At 45.3% G+C, this 16,268-nt stretch overlaps 1 protein-coding gene across 3 annotated transcripts in view; it reads right to left on the minus strand.

The window, feature by feature from the left end:
* Positions 1 to 16,268, minus strand: part of CNTN3 (contactin 3) — a 297,168-nt gene that overhangs the window by 177,058 nt on the left and 103,842 nt on the right. The window lies entirely within an intron of this gene.

The following is a 16,268-nucleotide window of genomic DNA, read 5'->3' on the forward strand; positions in this document are numbered from 1 at the left end:
AAAAAGTGCAGAGAATTAAGAATTTAATAGAGTGAAGTTGTAAAAACAACATTGCTGTCTTGGGTCATTATCAGTAAGTGTGTCCAAGAGGAGGGGGGAAATCCTTCTCTTTCTCTCTTTATTATTAAATTCCTGGGTTTAAACTACAATGCTGAAATAAAGAAAATTCAAAGTGAAAGACGGAGAGAATTTTATTGCTTTTTTACTACGTGCAAAATTGAAGAACATTTAAAATGAACAACAGCCAAGAAAAGAGGAAGCTGTGTATGTTCCAATACTCTGAAATGGTAATTTTCTGTACTTTCCCATCATAACACACACATCCACTTTCCATTTCCTTTAAGCAGTGAATGTAGTATTGATTACTTGGAATGCTTATGCCAGTGTTTTAAAATAGTATAAGAAAAACGGGATTAAGTTACTGGAAGACAGAAACATATTTTTCCTAAAAAGCAAGTATAAATGTGTTTATCTTTAAAACCATAACATAAATAGCAAAATGGGAGCTGAAGTTTACAAGATCTTGATATTCCTGCTTGGTAAACTAAGTCGACTGGTGAGCACATTGCTAAGAAAGGAACACCGAACAGAATACAGAACATGCATTATTGTTTTAGTTATAGCCTGCCTTTGGTCTTATGAACTCAGCATGGCTTATACCTCTTTCTCCTCAATTTATCTTCAGCATTTATCTGTGATGAGGTAAGTCGGGCCACAGTCACCTACTGATAGTTAGGACGCAGTGGGCATTTCAACCAAAGTCTCGTGAATCCTAGTCCAACAAGGTCACACCACACTGCCTGTAACAACAGCAGAGTAGCTCACCTGCATGACCTCATTCCTGGTCAGGTCAAGCCCAGTGTATGTTGCCAGTCACCCTCTCAACGTATTTCATTCACAGCTATTAAGGAATTATTCATGAAAACTGAAAGAGCTCTGCATCCTTGGTATAAAATGAAAACTAGTGTTGATAGACATAAGACTTCTTGCCTGCTCATAGGAGTCAGGTAAATGGTCCAACCTAGAGACATAGGCATCCAAATTGTTTTGAAAGTGTCTTAGAAGTCCTTGCTAATTGTACTGTTGAAACTACAGGTGACTCCTGGAAAAGATTGATTTTTGTGAATTAATTCCAAGTTCTGTTTAATGGAAATGGGCCTCTCCTCAAGACTCCTAACAGGCACCCAAAGGGCATCTTTTAATTGCAGCTAACAGAGAGATAACCTATACAACTGATTAAAGAGACAAGGCAACCTCCTTTGACAAAGGCATGGCATTGTTTAGAAGCATTTTCTAACTTACAAAGACTTTATCAACAACAAAAAAACAATATGGTCTGATTGGTATGCACAACCACCTTTAGCAGGCTAGTTAAAAAAAGAAAGAAAACAATTACCTTCAAATGCTAATGAATGGTGGAGTAGCAGTTCTTCTGAAAAGCATTCTGCATAAATTAATATTATAGGCTCAGTGTTATTTACAGTAACATGTCTTTACGTTCTTCTGACTTTGCAAAGTCCAGGACCAAAGCACATAATCTTGCTACTATTATATGTTTACCAATGCACCAGGAGATGAGGTGGGGTTAATCACAATGTTTCTTATGTATAAAATCCCTTCCAAAAACAATAGGCTGCCTCACCATTTATTGGGAAAACATAGCAATCATAAAAGGAAGGAAACAAAGGACTGAATCAATGTATGCATGTCCCGAGAGAGAGAGAGAGAGAGAGAGAGAGAGAGAGAGAGAGAGAGAGAGAGAGAGAGACTTTTATTTATAAGAGACACACCAAGATAACAATTTATCAAGAGTACTGGGAAGTGGGAAATGTTGGAAACATGAAATAAAAAAAGGGGAGGGTTAAATTTAATAGAAGCAAGACACTGGAAGAATAGATGTAATTTGCTTGAATGTATGCAAAATAAACAAGCAGATAGAGAGGATGTAAGATGGGAACAGGATATGGAAACAGGAAATTTACTTTATTTATATATTTAAAAGGTTTTTACCCCTCCTTTATCCTTAAAAAGGACTCAAGGAGGCTTACATCATTAAAGAAGATATTATATAAAAAGAAGACTCTTATAAGGGTCAAAATCCTGTTGGTGTAAAGTTACTCCATGAAGCAAAATGGTATCATAATCCAGCACTGGTAATGTTTAATTTATAGAGATTGGATGCTTCTGATCCCTATGTTTTAAGTTCTGAGGTTTCCTAGAGCATCCTTTTGCTCTTGGGATGGGAAAGGAGAGAAGCCTTTAAGCGTCGAATATGTTCATAGTCCAAGTCTAAGCAGTGACTTTTGAATATTAAACAGTCCTGCCCCCTCTCTGGTCCCAAGATTTATTGCCTTTTTTGCTGTTACAAGATCCTGAGATCCATCCTCAGATATCCAATATCTGACATATCTAACATATTTTAAAGTAAGCCACCTTGAACTTTAAATTTAAAGACAGAATTTAAATGCTAAAACAAAAATCAAATAATTAAAGAGAGAAAACCATGATAAATGCTAGAGATTTTTTAAAAATTAAAAGTAAGAAGAGTAGAAGAATTTTAAATCGTAGAGCAGACTACATTGTAGAGGATAAACAGAAAGCAAGATCTACTGTATATCTGAAATAACTCTCTCCACTGTGTTGGGGCATAGCACAACACCATCCCTGCTGAGTGTCCCCTCCCACAGGCCACGATAACACATAGGTTAGATCTCACTGGAAAGACTAATTCAAAGACTTTTCTACAGATAATTGCCCAGTGAAATTTTGTGTATGGTAAAAGGCTTTTTAGTAAATATCTGACATTAAAATTAGTTAAAGAAAAATATTCTACATAAAAACACATACTGGATAAATGTTTGATATTTGAATGAAGAAAGTCTCCCAGTTGACACAAATCTTTATATTTCTTATAACTTCTTAACAATGCAGACAGGAAATTTTTGTATGTGCAATTCTTCTGCTGCTCAACCAGTAAATTGCCTGTTTCAGTACTAATATTTTTGTCTTCTCTACTTTAATTGGTTTGAAATTATGAAATTGATTGGCAAGAATCAAACTTCAGTAAGAAACATTCACTTGTATGGTACCTCATGCCGATATATAATCCGTGAGGAACTGATATCACCACATGCCACACTGTTTTGCTCAGGTCCCAATTCGTCTCTTGGTTAGCTGTTTAAAGAAGCTTGTTAACCAGGGGGGCTTGAAGAGCAACAGTTCTTTTAAACAAACACAGCAAGTCTATTCAGACAGCTTAACTGCTTTGCCCATATCAGCTAAAGCAGAAGTATGCAATAAACAAATTAATGTTCTTCTTGCTCTCCTTCATCAGTGCAATCAACGGCAGTTGAGAAGTCTTTGACCAGACACAGCATGGAGTAAACACTGACTGAAGCAATATAATTTGGTCTTTAAGCTATGCAGGTTTATCAGACATACTTTACTTTAGCCCTGTAAATAAAAGGGGGAGATCCAGTCTCCAAAGCAAATAATATCCTTTAAAAAAATCCTCTGGTTTATGAATGTGGATTATTGTGCTTCTGTATTCACGATTCAGAAAATCAGGAAATGGCCCAATATTGCTGCATAATATTGTGCCCATGTTGTCAGTAGGAAAGAGGACCCCAAGCGTTACACAGCAAAGGGCAGCCTGAACGGTGACAACATTCGATGGCAGCAGTCAAGATGGCCTACAGGATACCTACCCTCTTCTGCTTACTATCATTCACAAAGTGACATAATGCAGGAGAACATCTCAGAAGCTGACTTCTTTTTTTTTAACCAAATGCAAGAAAAGATAATAATCAAACCCAATTTAGGGATAACCACAAATCTGACCCCTATTGGCTATACCTTGTGGGTTTACTAAATTATACCCTGATTCCCAGATGGAGGACATGGGTTTTCTGCCCCACCCCTGCTTTTCTGGCCAAGCAGAAACATGTCTGTTTTGAAGAAGAACCAAATGAGAACAAGATGTGGGTATTCATGCATAGCCAGTGCCCTTTTGTTTTGAGATCTGGAGTGTGAAACCCAACCCACAGCTGACCCAGATGTAGCCTTAAAACAACTTCCTACCTCATTTAAGACAGAGATGCCTGGCAAAAATTCATCTTGCCAAGAACTTTACATCTAAGAAGAACTACATGGAAAATCCCATCTTACCACAAAAGTTTGGACTTTTGGTCCTTGCTTTGAAGAAGTGGGATTTACCCATGAAAGCTCAGCTTGCATAACACAATTTTTAATTTTTTTATTAATAATGGTCTATAAAGGTATAGACTATTCTTGCATTTGTATTTTGTAATGGCTCACCCCTTTTATTTAAATTGAACTTTTCCACCATTAGACAATCACTTCTCACCAAAATAGAGAGCAAATGTCAGGGCTGATTTCAACAAGTGTGAATGACCTCTGTATGTGAAGTCAGCTTTCCAGGCTCATAGAAGCATAGAAGAGTCCAGCAACTGAGTTTCATATTTTATACAACCAAAATTCTCAAATTTATCTATTACTCCCAAATTCTCAATTTCACCAAGTACTCCTAGATAAACATTATCAAGAGTGTAGGCCAAATGTTTATCTAGGAGTTAATTTTACTAGACAGAGTGAGCTAACTTCTGAACAAATATACACAGTATTATTTTATGTAAAGCATATTGAGAGGCTCCCCCAATGTGTAAAAAAATTTAAACAAATGAATCAGTAACCATAATTTTGTATATTTCATAAATATGCAAAATAGTACAACTTTAAAGGCATTTGATTTGGTTAGCAGGGATGGCCTTTTTAAAATATTTCCCAAGACTGGATGTCCACCTTGACTCCTTAACATCATCAGCTCCTTTCATGAGGAAATGAAGGGCACTGTAGTTTTTGATGGCTCAACATCAGATCCCTTTGACATCCGAAGCAGAGTGAACAGGGCTGTGTCCTCACACCGACCCTGTTTGGGATCTTTTTTGCTGTCATGCTGAAGCACGCCTTTGGAACTGCAACAGAAGCTGTCTATCTCCGGACTAGGTCAGATGGAAAGCTCTTTAATCTCTCTAGATTGACAGCAAAGACGAAAGTCCAACTGAAATGCATGCAGGACTTCCTCTTCGCTGATGATGCAGCTATTGTTGGCCACTCTGCTGAAGACCTCCAACAACCCATGAATTGTTTTAGCAAGACCTGCCAAGACTTTGGGCTAACAATCAGCCTGAAGAAAACACAAGTCATGGGCCAGGGTGTGGACTCACCTCCCCAGCAGTTTAACCACTGAGCCTCCTGGTACAATGGTTAAATTGCTGTACTGCAGCCAAAACTGTGCTCACGACCCGGGGTTCAATCCCAGGTAGCCGGCTCAAGGTTGACTCAGCCTTCTATCCTTCCGAGGTTGGTAAAATGAGTACCCAGCTCGCGGGGGGGGGGGGGCAATGTGCATCCTGCATAATTAACTTGTAAACTGCCCAGAGAGTGCTTGAAGCATTATGGGGCGGTATATAAGCAGCACACTTTGCTATATTACCATCTCCACGCAAGAATTGGAAGTTGTTCATGACTTTGTGTACCTTGGCTCAACGATCTCTGACACTCTCTCCCTAGATGTCGAGCTGGATAAACGCATTGGTAAGCAGCTACCATGTTCTCTAGACTCACAAAGAGAGTATGGCTCAATAAGAAGCTGTTGGCATATACCAAGATCCAGGTCTATAGAGCCTGTGTCCTGAACACACTCCTGTAGTGCAGTGAGTCCTGAACCTTTTGTGCACGGCAGAAGAGGAAGCTGAACACATTCCATATGCATTGTCTCCGATGCATTTTTGGTATCACCTGTCAGGACAAAGTCCCAAATAGAGTAGTTCTAGAATGAGCTGGAAACTGTGCCCATTCCTCTTGGAGGCTTCGGGGAAGAAAGCCGGGTAGGCCTCCATGAATATTTTGCTAAGGAATGTGCTGTTTTTGTTTCAATCATCACATGGGCCTAGAGGGGGGGAGCCTGGTGCCTTGATTTTGTGATTTTCCTGGAAACTGTGCCCATTCCTCTTGGAGGCTTCGGGGAAGAAAGCCGGGTAGGCCTCCATGAATATTTTGCTAAGGAATGTGCTGTTTTTGTTTCAATCATCACATGGGCCTAGAGGGGGGGAGCCTGGTGCCTTGATTTTGTGATTTTCCTGGAAACTGTGCCCATTCCTCTTGGAGGCTTCGGGGAAGAAAGCCGGGTAGGCCTCCATGAATATTTTGCTAAGGAATGTGCTGTTTTTGTTTCAATCATCACATGGGCCTAGAGGGGGGGAGCCTGGTGCCTTGATTTTGTGATTTTCCTGGAAACTGTGCCCATTCCTCTTGGAGGCTTCGGGGAAGAAAGCCGGGTAGGCCTCCATGAATATTTTGCTAAGGAATGTGCTGTTTTTGTTTCAATCATCACATGGGCCTAGAGGGGGGGAGCCTGGTGCCTTGATTTTGTGATTTTCCTGGAAACTGTGCCCATTCCTCTTGAAGGCTTCGGGGAAGAAAGCCGGGTAGGCCTCCATGAATATTTTGCTAAGGAATGTGCTGTTTTTGTTTCAATCATCACATGGGCCTAGAGGGGGGGAGCCTGGTGCCTTGATTTTGTGATTTTCCTGGAAACTGTGCCCATTCCTCTTGGAGGCTTCGGGGAAGAAAGCCGGGTAGGCCTCCATGAATATTTTGCTAAGGAATGTGCTGTTTTTGTTTCAATCATCACATGGGCCTAGAGGGGGGGAGCCTGGTGCCTTGATTTTGTGATTTTCCTGGAAACTGTGCCCATTCCTCTTGGAGGCTTCGGGGAAGAAAGCCGGGTAGGCCTCCATGAATATTTTGCTAAGGAATGTGCTGTTTTTGTTTCAATCATCACATGGGCCTAGAGGGGGGGAGCCTGGTGCCTTGATTTTGTGATTTTCCTGGAAACTGTGCCCATTCCTCTTGGAGGCTTCGGGGAAGAAAGCCGGGTAGGCCTCCATGAATATTTTGCTAAGGAATGTGCTGTTTTTGTTTCAATCATCACATGGGCCTAGAGGGGGGGAGCCTGGTGCCTTGATTTTGTGATTTTCCTGGAAACTGTGCCCATTCCTCTTGGAGGCTTCGGGGAAGAAAGCCGGGTAGGCCTCCATGAATATTTTGCTAAGGAATGTGCTGTTTTTGTTTCAATCATCACATGGGCCTAGAGGGGGGGAGCCTGGTGCCTTGATTTTGTGATTTTCCTGGAAACTGTGCCCATTCCTCTTGGAGGCTTCGGGGAAGAAAGCCGGGTAGGCCTCCATGAATATTTTGCTAAGGAATGTGCTGTTTTTGTTTCAATCATCACATGGGCCTAGAGGGGGGGAGCCTGGTGCCTTGATTTTGTGATTTTCCTGGAAACTGTGCCCATTCCTCTTGAAGGCTTCGGGGAAGAAAGCCGGGTAGGCCTCCATGAATATTTTGCTAAGGAATGTGCTGTTTTTGTTTCAATCATCACATGGGCCTAGAGGGGGGGAGCCTGGTGCCTTGATTTTGTGATTTTCCTGGAAACTGTGCCCATTCCTCTTGGAGGCTTCGGGGAAGAAAGCCGGGTAGGCCTCCATGAATATTTTGCTAAGGAATGTGCTGTTTTTGTTTCAATCATCACATGGGCCTAGAGGGGGGGAGCCTGGTGCCTTGATTTTGTGATTTTCCTGGAAACTGTGCCCATTCCTCTTGGAGGCTTCGGGGAAGAAAGCCGGGTAGGCCTCCATGAATATTTTGCTAAGGAATGTGCTGTTTTTGTTTCAATCATCACATGGGCCTAGAGGGGGGGAGCCTGGTGCCTTGATTTTGTGATTTTCCTGGAAACTGTGCCCATTCCTCTTGGAGGCTTCGGGGAAGAAAGCCGGGTAGGCCTCCATGAATATTTTGCTAAGGAATGTGCTGTTTTTGTTTCAATCATCACATGGGCCTAGAGGGGGGGAGCCTGGTGCCTTGATTTTGTGATTTTCCTGGAAACTGTGCCCATTCCTCTTGGAGGCTTCGGGGAAGAAAGCCGGGTAGGCCTCCATGAATATTTTGCTAAGGAATGTGCTGTTTTTGTTTCAATCATCACATGGGCCTAGAGGGGGGGAGCCTGGTGCCTTGATTTTGTGATTTTCCTGGAAACTGTGCCCATTCCTCTTGGAGGCTTCGGGGAAGAAAGCCGGGTAGGCCTCCATGAATATTTTGCTAAGGAATGTGCTGTTTTTGTTTCAATCATCACATGGGCCTAGAGGGGGGGAGCCTGGTGCCTTGATTTTGTGATTTTCCTGGAAACTGTGCCCATTCCTCTTGAAGGCTTCGGGGAAGAAAGCCGGGTAGGCCTCCATGAATATTTTGCTAAGGAATGTGCTGTTTTTGTTTCAATCATCACATGGGCCTAGAGGGGGGGAGCCTGGTGCCTTGATTTTGTGATTTTCCTGGAAACTGTGCCCATTCCTCTTGGAGGCTTCGGGGAAGAAAGCCGGGTAGGCCTCCATGAATATTTTGCTAAGGAATGTGCTGTTTTTGTTTCAATCATCACATGGGCCTAGAGGGGGGGAGCCTGGTGCCTTGATTTTGTGATTTTCCTGGAAACTGTGCCCATTCCTCTTGGAGGCTTCGGGGAAGAAAGCCGGGTAGGCCTCCATGAATATTTTGCTAAGGAATGTGCTGTTTTTGTTTCAATCATCACATGGGCCTAGAGGGGGGGAGCCTGGTGCCTTGATTTTGTGATTTTCCTGGAAACTGTGCCCATTCCTCTTGGAGGCTTCGGGGAAGAAAGCCGGGTAGGCCTCCATGAATATTTTGCTAAGGAATGTGCTGTTTTTGTTTCAATCATCACATGGGCCTAGAGGGGGGGAGCCTGGTGCCTTGATTTTGTGATTTTCCTGGAAACTGTGCCCATTCCTCTTGGAGGCTTCGGGGAAGAAAGCCGGGTAGGCCTCCATGAATATTTTGCTAAGGAATGTGCTGTTTTTGTTTCAATCATCACATGGGCCTAGAGGGGGGGAGCCTGGTGCCTTGATTTTGTGATTTTCCTGGAAACTGTGCCCATTCCTCTTGGAGGCTTCGGGGAAGAAAGCCGGGTAGGCCTCCATGAATATTTTGCTAAGGAATGTGCTGTTTTTGTTTCAATCATCACATGGGCCTAGAGGGGGGGAGCCTGGTGCCTTGATTTTGTGATTTTCCTGGAAACTGTGCCCATTCCTCTTGAAGGCTTCGGGGAAGAAAGCCGGGTAGGCCTCCATGAATATTTTGCTAAGGAATGTGCTGTTTTTGTTTCAATCATCACATGGGCCTAGAGGGGGGGGAGCCTGGTGCCTTGATTTTGTGATTTTCCTGGAAACTGTGCCCATTCCTCTTGGAGGCTTCGGGGAAGAAAGCCGGGTAGGCCTCCATGAATATTTTGCTAAGGAATGTGCTGTTTTTGTTTCAATCATCACATGGGCCTAGAGGGGGGGAGCCTGGTGCCTTGATTTTGTGATTTTCCTGGAAACTGTGCCCATTCCTCTTGGAGGCTTCGGGGAAGAAAGCCGGGTAGGCCTCCATGAATATTTTGCTAAGGAATGTGCTGTTTTTGTTTCAATCATCACATGGGCCTAGAGGGGGGGAGCCTGGTGCCTTGATTTTGTGATTTTCCTGGAAACTGTGCCCATTCCTCTTGGAGGCTTCGGGGAAGAAAGCCGGGTAGGCCTCCATGAATATTTTGCTAAGGAATGTGCTGTTTTTGTTTCAATCATCACATGGGCCTAGAGGGGGGGAGCCTGGTGCCTTGATTTTGTGATTTTCCTGGAAACTGTGCCCATTCCTCTTGGAGGCTTCGGGGAAGAAAGCCGGGTAGGCCTCCATGAATATTTTGCTAAGGAATGTGCTGTTTTTGTTTCAATCATCACATGGGCCTAGAGGGGGGGAGCCTGGTGCCTTGATTTTGTGATTTTCCTGGAAACTGTGCCCATTCCTCTTGGAGGCTTCGGGGAAGAAAGCCGGGTAGGCCTCCATGAATATTTTGCTAAGGAATGTGCTGTTTTTGTTTCAATCATCACATGGGCCTAGAGGGGGGGAGCCTGGTGCCTTGATTTTGTGATTTTCCTGGAAACTGTGCCCATTCCTCTTGGAGGCTTCGGGGAAGAAAGCCGGGTAGGCCTCCATGAATATTTTGCTAAGGAATGTGCTGTTTTTGTTTCAATCATCACATGGGCCTAGAGGGGGGGAGCCTGGTGCCTTGATTTTGTGATTTTCCTGGAAACTGTGCCCATTCCTCTTGGAGGCTTCGGGGAAGAAAGCCGGGTAGGCCTCCATGAATATTTTGCTAAGGAATGTGCTGTTTTTGTTTCAATCATCACATGGGCCTAGAGGGGGGGAGCCTGGTGCCTTGATTTTGTGATTTTCCTGGAAACTGTGCCCATTCCTCTTGAAGGCTTCGGGGAAGAAAGCCGGGTAGGCCTCCATGAATATTTTGCTAAGGAATGTGCTGTTTTTGTTTCAATCATCACATGGGCCTAGAGGGGGGGAGCCTGGTGCCTTGATTTTGTGATTTTCCTGGAAACTGTGCCCATTCCTCTTGGAGGCTTCGGGGAAGAAAGCCGGGTAGGCCTCCATGAATATTTTGCTAAGGAATGTGCTGTTTTTGTTTCAATCATCACATGGGCCTAGAGGGGGGGAGCCTGGTGCCTTGATTTTGTGATTTTCCTGGAAACTGTGCCCATTCCTCTTGGAGGCTTCGGGGAAGAAAGCCGGGTAGGCCTCCATGAATATTTTGCTAAGGAATGTGCTGTTTTTGTTTCAATCATCACATGGGCCTAGAGGGGGGGAGCCTGGTGCCTTGATTTTGTGATTTTCCTGGAAACTGTGCCCATTCCTCTTGGAGGCTTCGGGGAAGAAAGCCGGGTAGGCCTCCATGAATATTTTGCTAAGGAATGTGCTGTTTTTGTTTCAATCATCACATGGGCCTAGAGGGGGGGAGCCTGGTGCCTTGATTTTGTGATTTTCCTGGAAACTGTGCCCATTCCTCTTGGAGGCTTCGGGGAAGAAAGCCGGGTAGGCCTCCATGAATATTTTGCTAAGGAATGTGCTGTTTTTGTTTCAATCATCACATGGGCCTAGAGGGGGGGAGCCTGGTGCCTTGATTTTGTGATTTTCCTGGAAACTGTGCCCATTCCTCTTGGAGGCTTCGGGGAAGAAAGCCGGGTAGGCCTCCATGAATATTTTGCTAAGGAATGTGCTGTTTTTGTTTCAATCATCACATGGGCCTAGAGGGGGGGAGCCTGGTGCCTTGATTTTGTGATTTTCCTGGAAACTGTGCCCATTCCTCTTGGAGGCTTCGGGGAAGAAAGCCGGGTAGGCCTCCATGAATATTTTGCTAAGGAATGTGCTGTTTTTGTTTCAATCATCACATGGGCCTAGAGGGGGGGAGCCTGGTGCCTTGATTTTGTGATTTTCCTGGAAACTGTGCCCATTCCTCTTGGAGGCTTCGGGGAAGAAAGCCGGGTAGGCCTCCATGAATATTTTGCTAAGGAATGTGCTGTTTTTGTTTCAATCATCACATGGGCCTAGAGGGGGGGAGCCTGGTGCCTTGATTTTGTGATTTTCCTGGAAACTGTGCCCATTCCTCTTGGAGGCTTCGGGGAAGAAAGCCGGGTAGGCCTCCATGAATATTTTGCTAAGGAATGTGCTGTTTTTGTTTCAATCATCACATGGGCCTAGAGGGGGGGAGCCTGGTGCCTTGATTTTGTGATTTTCCTGGAAACTGTGCCCATTCCTCTTGGAGGCTTCGGGGAAGAAAGCCGGGTAGGCCTCCATGAATATTTTGCTAAGGAATGTGCTGTTTTTGTTTCAATCATCACATGGGCCTAGAGGGGGGGAGCCTGGTGCCTTGATTTTGTGATTTTCCTGGACCGCGCGCCTAACGGCGCGCGAAATTCTCAAAACCTAATATGGTAAATATGAGTGGCCTGAGGGAGGGCAGAGTTCTTACCTTTAATGGTGTATGAGCAAGAGAGCATGTTTAATGGCGCATGAAACTCTCTAATCCTATTTCTTACCCTAACCTGAGAAATTAGAGAGCCAATCAACATTGCATACTTCCACACTATTAGAGAGCAGGCCGGGTAGGTGGGGCTCGTCAGCCATGGAAGGCAGCCCATCTAGGAGAAGGAAAACTCCGACTTTAAACCTCCACTGCCTTGTGGCTATATCCACTTATGGAAAGGGCTTCAGGAGATAACCTCGAGGAAAAATCCGGAGCCGGAGTCCCGGAGGCACTTTGTGTCATTCTGCCAACTCCTGCGACGTTGCTGGAGCCAGTTGTATTGGCTCTTGCCTTTCCACTGGACCATTTCAGCGACGTGGAGAGGGGGGATTTTCTGCTTGGGTAACAGCCTATCCTCCATATTATTTTACCCAGGCTTCGTGCTCTGGAGAGGACACTCCAGCTTCGCATACAGCGTCGAAACAACACGGGAAGTAGCAGTTACCGGTTATAAGTCTTTGCTCAATTGGCGTAGAGCAGGACGCCAGGGGCTACTTCTGACGGTGGGAGAGGTCATTGCACCTCACTAGGTAGATACCGCCCGCCTTAAGCTGGGCAGCCCCCAGCCAGTAAGGTGCTACCTCGCCACGGTCTGTTAACTTCACGGGGTGCGTGGGGTTTAGGGTCAAACCCGACAAGCAGATCGATAACCGTGCACCATGCAACAATCGTAAGAAAACTTCTGCCCTAAAGCTGGGCACCTGGAATGTACGGACAATGACCCCTGGCTTCCATGACTACGGCTTTCCTAACGACCTGCAAGAAATAGACGATGTGCGCAAGACAGCTGTCATTGACATGGAACTGAGTAGACTGCAGATGGACATTGTTGCCCTCCAAGAGACAAGACTGCCAGACTCGGGATCTGTCAAAGAAAAAGACTTCTCATTCTTCTGGCAGGGAAAACCATCGAATGAGACCAGGGAATATGGTGTTGGCTTTGCAGTCAGAAATACTCTTCTGAGATACATTGTTCCACCTACTGTGGGGAGTGAAAGAATCCTGTCTCTGCAGCTCCACTCATCAGCAGGACCAGTAACCCTCATTAGTGCATATGCACCAACACTGTCATCCACTCCAGAAGTGAAAGACAAATTCTATGATGATCTGGCAGCTACCATCAAAAAAGTCCCTGAAAGAGAGGCACTGTTCATTCTTGGAGACTTTAACGCTAGAGTTGGGGCTGATCACAACTCCTGGCCCACTTGTCTAGGCCGTTTTGGCATCGGAAAGATGAATGAAAATGGCCAGCGCTTGCTGGAGTTTTGCTGCTATTATGGTCTTTGTGTCAGCAACACATTCTTTAACACGAAGCTGCAACACAGAGTTTCCTGGAGACATCCAAGATCAAAGCATTGGCATCAGCTCGATCTAATCCTCACTAGACGTTCCAGCCTTCCTAGTATTAGGATCACACGCAGTTACCAGAGTGCTGATTGTGATACTGATCATTCCCTGGTAGGTAGTAGAGTAAAACTGCGAACAAAGAGAGTATATCACACGAAAAAGGAAGGAAGACCACGTATTGACATCAGCAAGACTTGCGATCAAAGAAAAGTGAGGGATTTTGCCCAAGCACTTGAGGAAGCCCTTCCAGGTCCGGCTAATGCAAATGCACCTGAACGATGGGAACACTTCAAGAACACTGTCTATAACACCGCCTTATCCACCTTTGGCAAGACGACCAAAAAGATGGCTGACTGGTTCGAAGCCCATTCAGAGGAGTTAATGCCAGCCATCGAGGATAAGAGAAGAGCTCTAGCAGCATACAAAGCCTGTCCTAGCAAGTACAACCTGCAAGCTCTTCGAGCTGCTCGCGGCCAAGTGCAACAGGCAGCCAGAAGATGCTCCAACGATTATTGGCTCCAGCTCTGCTCTCAGATACAGTTAGCAGCGGACACAGGTAACATCAAAGGAATGTATGACGGTATCAAGCAAGCCTTAGGTCCAATACAGAAGAAATCTGCTCCCTTGAAGTCTGCTACAGGTGTGCTCATCCAGGACCGAGTACAGCAGATGGAACGCTGGGTACAGCACTACTCCGAGCTATATTCCAGAGAGAATGTAGTAACCGAAGAAGCATTAAATAACATTGAGTGCCTGCCTGTCTTGGAAGAGCTAGACAGCGAACCAACCCTAGCAGAAATAAATGCGGCCTTGGATTCCCTCGCCTCCGGCAAGGCACCTGGAAGGGACAACATCCCTGTTGAAGTGCTGAAATGCTGTAAGGAGATCATCACCACCGAACTGTATGAAGTCTTTCGTCTCTGCTGGAGGGAAGGTGGAGTACCACAGGACATGAAGGATGCAAACATTGTCACATTGTACAAGAACAAAGGAGACAGGGGCGACTGCAATAACTACCGTGGCATCTCTCTTCTTAGCGTGGTAGGGAAGCTGCTTGCCCGCGTTGTGCTGAAGAGGCTCCAGGTGCTTGCAGACAGAGTCTATCCAGAATCACAGTGTGGATTTCGAGCCAATAGATCCACCACTGACATGGTATTCTCCCTCCGACAGCTGCAGGAGAAATGCAGGGAACAACAACAGCCACTCCTTGTGGCCTTCATAGACCTTACAAAAGCATTTGATCTGGTTAGCAGGGACGGCCTTTTTAAAATACTTCCCAAGATTGGTTGTCCACCTCGTCTCCTCAACATCATCAGATCTTTCCATGAGGGAATGAAAGGCACTGTAGTTTTCGACGGCTCAACATCAGACCCCTTTGACATTCGAAGCGGAGTGAAACAGGGCTGTGTCCTCGCACCAACACTTTTTGGGATATTTTTTGCTGTCATGCTGAAGCATGCCTTTGGAACTGCAACCGAGGGCGTCTATCTCCGGACTAGATCAGACGGAAAGCTCTTTAATCTTTCTAGATTGAGAGCAAAGACCAAAGTACAACTGAAATGCATGCGGGACTTCCTCTTCGCAGATGATGCAGCCATTGTTGCCCACTCTACCGAAGACCTCCAACAACTCATGAATCGTTTCAGCAAGGCCTGCCAAGACTTTGGACTAACAATCAGCCTGAAGAAAACACAAGTCATGGGCCAGGGGGTGGACTCACCTCCTTCTATTACCATCTCCACAAAAGAATTGGAAGTTGTTCATGACTTTGTGTACCTCGGCTCAACCATCTCTGACACCCTCTCTCTAGATGTCGAGTTGGATAAACGCATTGGCAAAGCAGCCACCATGTTCTCTAGACTCACAAAGAGAGTATGGCTCAATAAGAAGCTGACGACACGTACGAAGATCCAGGTCTATAGAGCATGTGTCCTAAGCACACTCCTGTACTGCAGTGAGTCCTGGACCCTTTGTGCACGGCAGGAGAGGAAGCTGAACACCTTCCATATGCGTTGCCTCCGACGGATTCTTGGTATCACCTGGCAGGACAAAGTTCCAAACAGTGTAGTCCTAGAACGAGCTGGAATTTTCAGCATGAATACATTACTGAAGCAGCGACGTCTACGTTGGCTGGGGCACGTCGTGAGAATGACTGATGGTCGGATTCCAAAGGATCTCCTGTATGGAGAATTAGTGCAGGGAAAGCGCCCCAGAGGGAGACCACAACTGCGATACAAGGACATCTGCAAGCGAGATCTGAAGGCCTTAGGAATAGACCTCAACAGATGGGAAAACCTGACATCTGAGCGTTCAGCCTGGAGGCAGGCACTGCATCACGGCCTCTCCCAATTCGAAGAGACCCTTGCCCAGCAGGCCGAGGCAAAGAGGAAGTCACAAAAGCAGCAAAAGCAGGGAGCCAGACAGGGGACAGATTGGATTTGTCTTCAGTGTGGAAGGGACTGTCACTCTCGAATTGGCCTTCTCAGCCACACTAGACGCTGTTCCAAATTCTCCATACAGAGCACATTACCATAGTCTCTCGAGACTGAAGGATGCCTATGATGAGAATGAGCTGAAATTTTTAGCATATATACATTACTGAAACAGCAACGTCTGCATTGGCTTGGGCATGTCATGAGAATGGCTGATGGTGAGATTCCAAAAGATCTCCTGTATGGAGAATTAGTGCAGGGAAATTGCCCCAGAGGGAGACCACAGCTGTGATACAAGGATATCTGCAAGAAGGATCTGAAGGCTTTAAGAATGGACCTCAACAGATGGGAAACTTTGACATCTGAGTGTTCAGCCTGGAGGCAGGTGGTGCATCACGGCCTCTCCCAATTTGAAGAGTCCCTTGTTCAGCAGGCTGAGGCAAAGAGGCAGTCCGGAAACCAGCCAAATAAGGGAGCTGGACAGGGGA

This window comes from Pogona vitticeps, chromosome 2 (assembly GCF_051106095.1).
Source record: "Pogona vitticeps strain Pit_001003342236 chromosome 2, PviZW2.1, whole genome shotgun sequence".
In the NCBI taxonomy this organism is placed as follows: domain Eukaryota; kingdom Metazoa; phylum Chordata; class Lepidosauria; order Squamata; family Agamidae; genus Pogona; species Pogona vitticeps.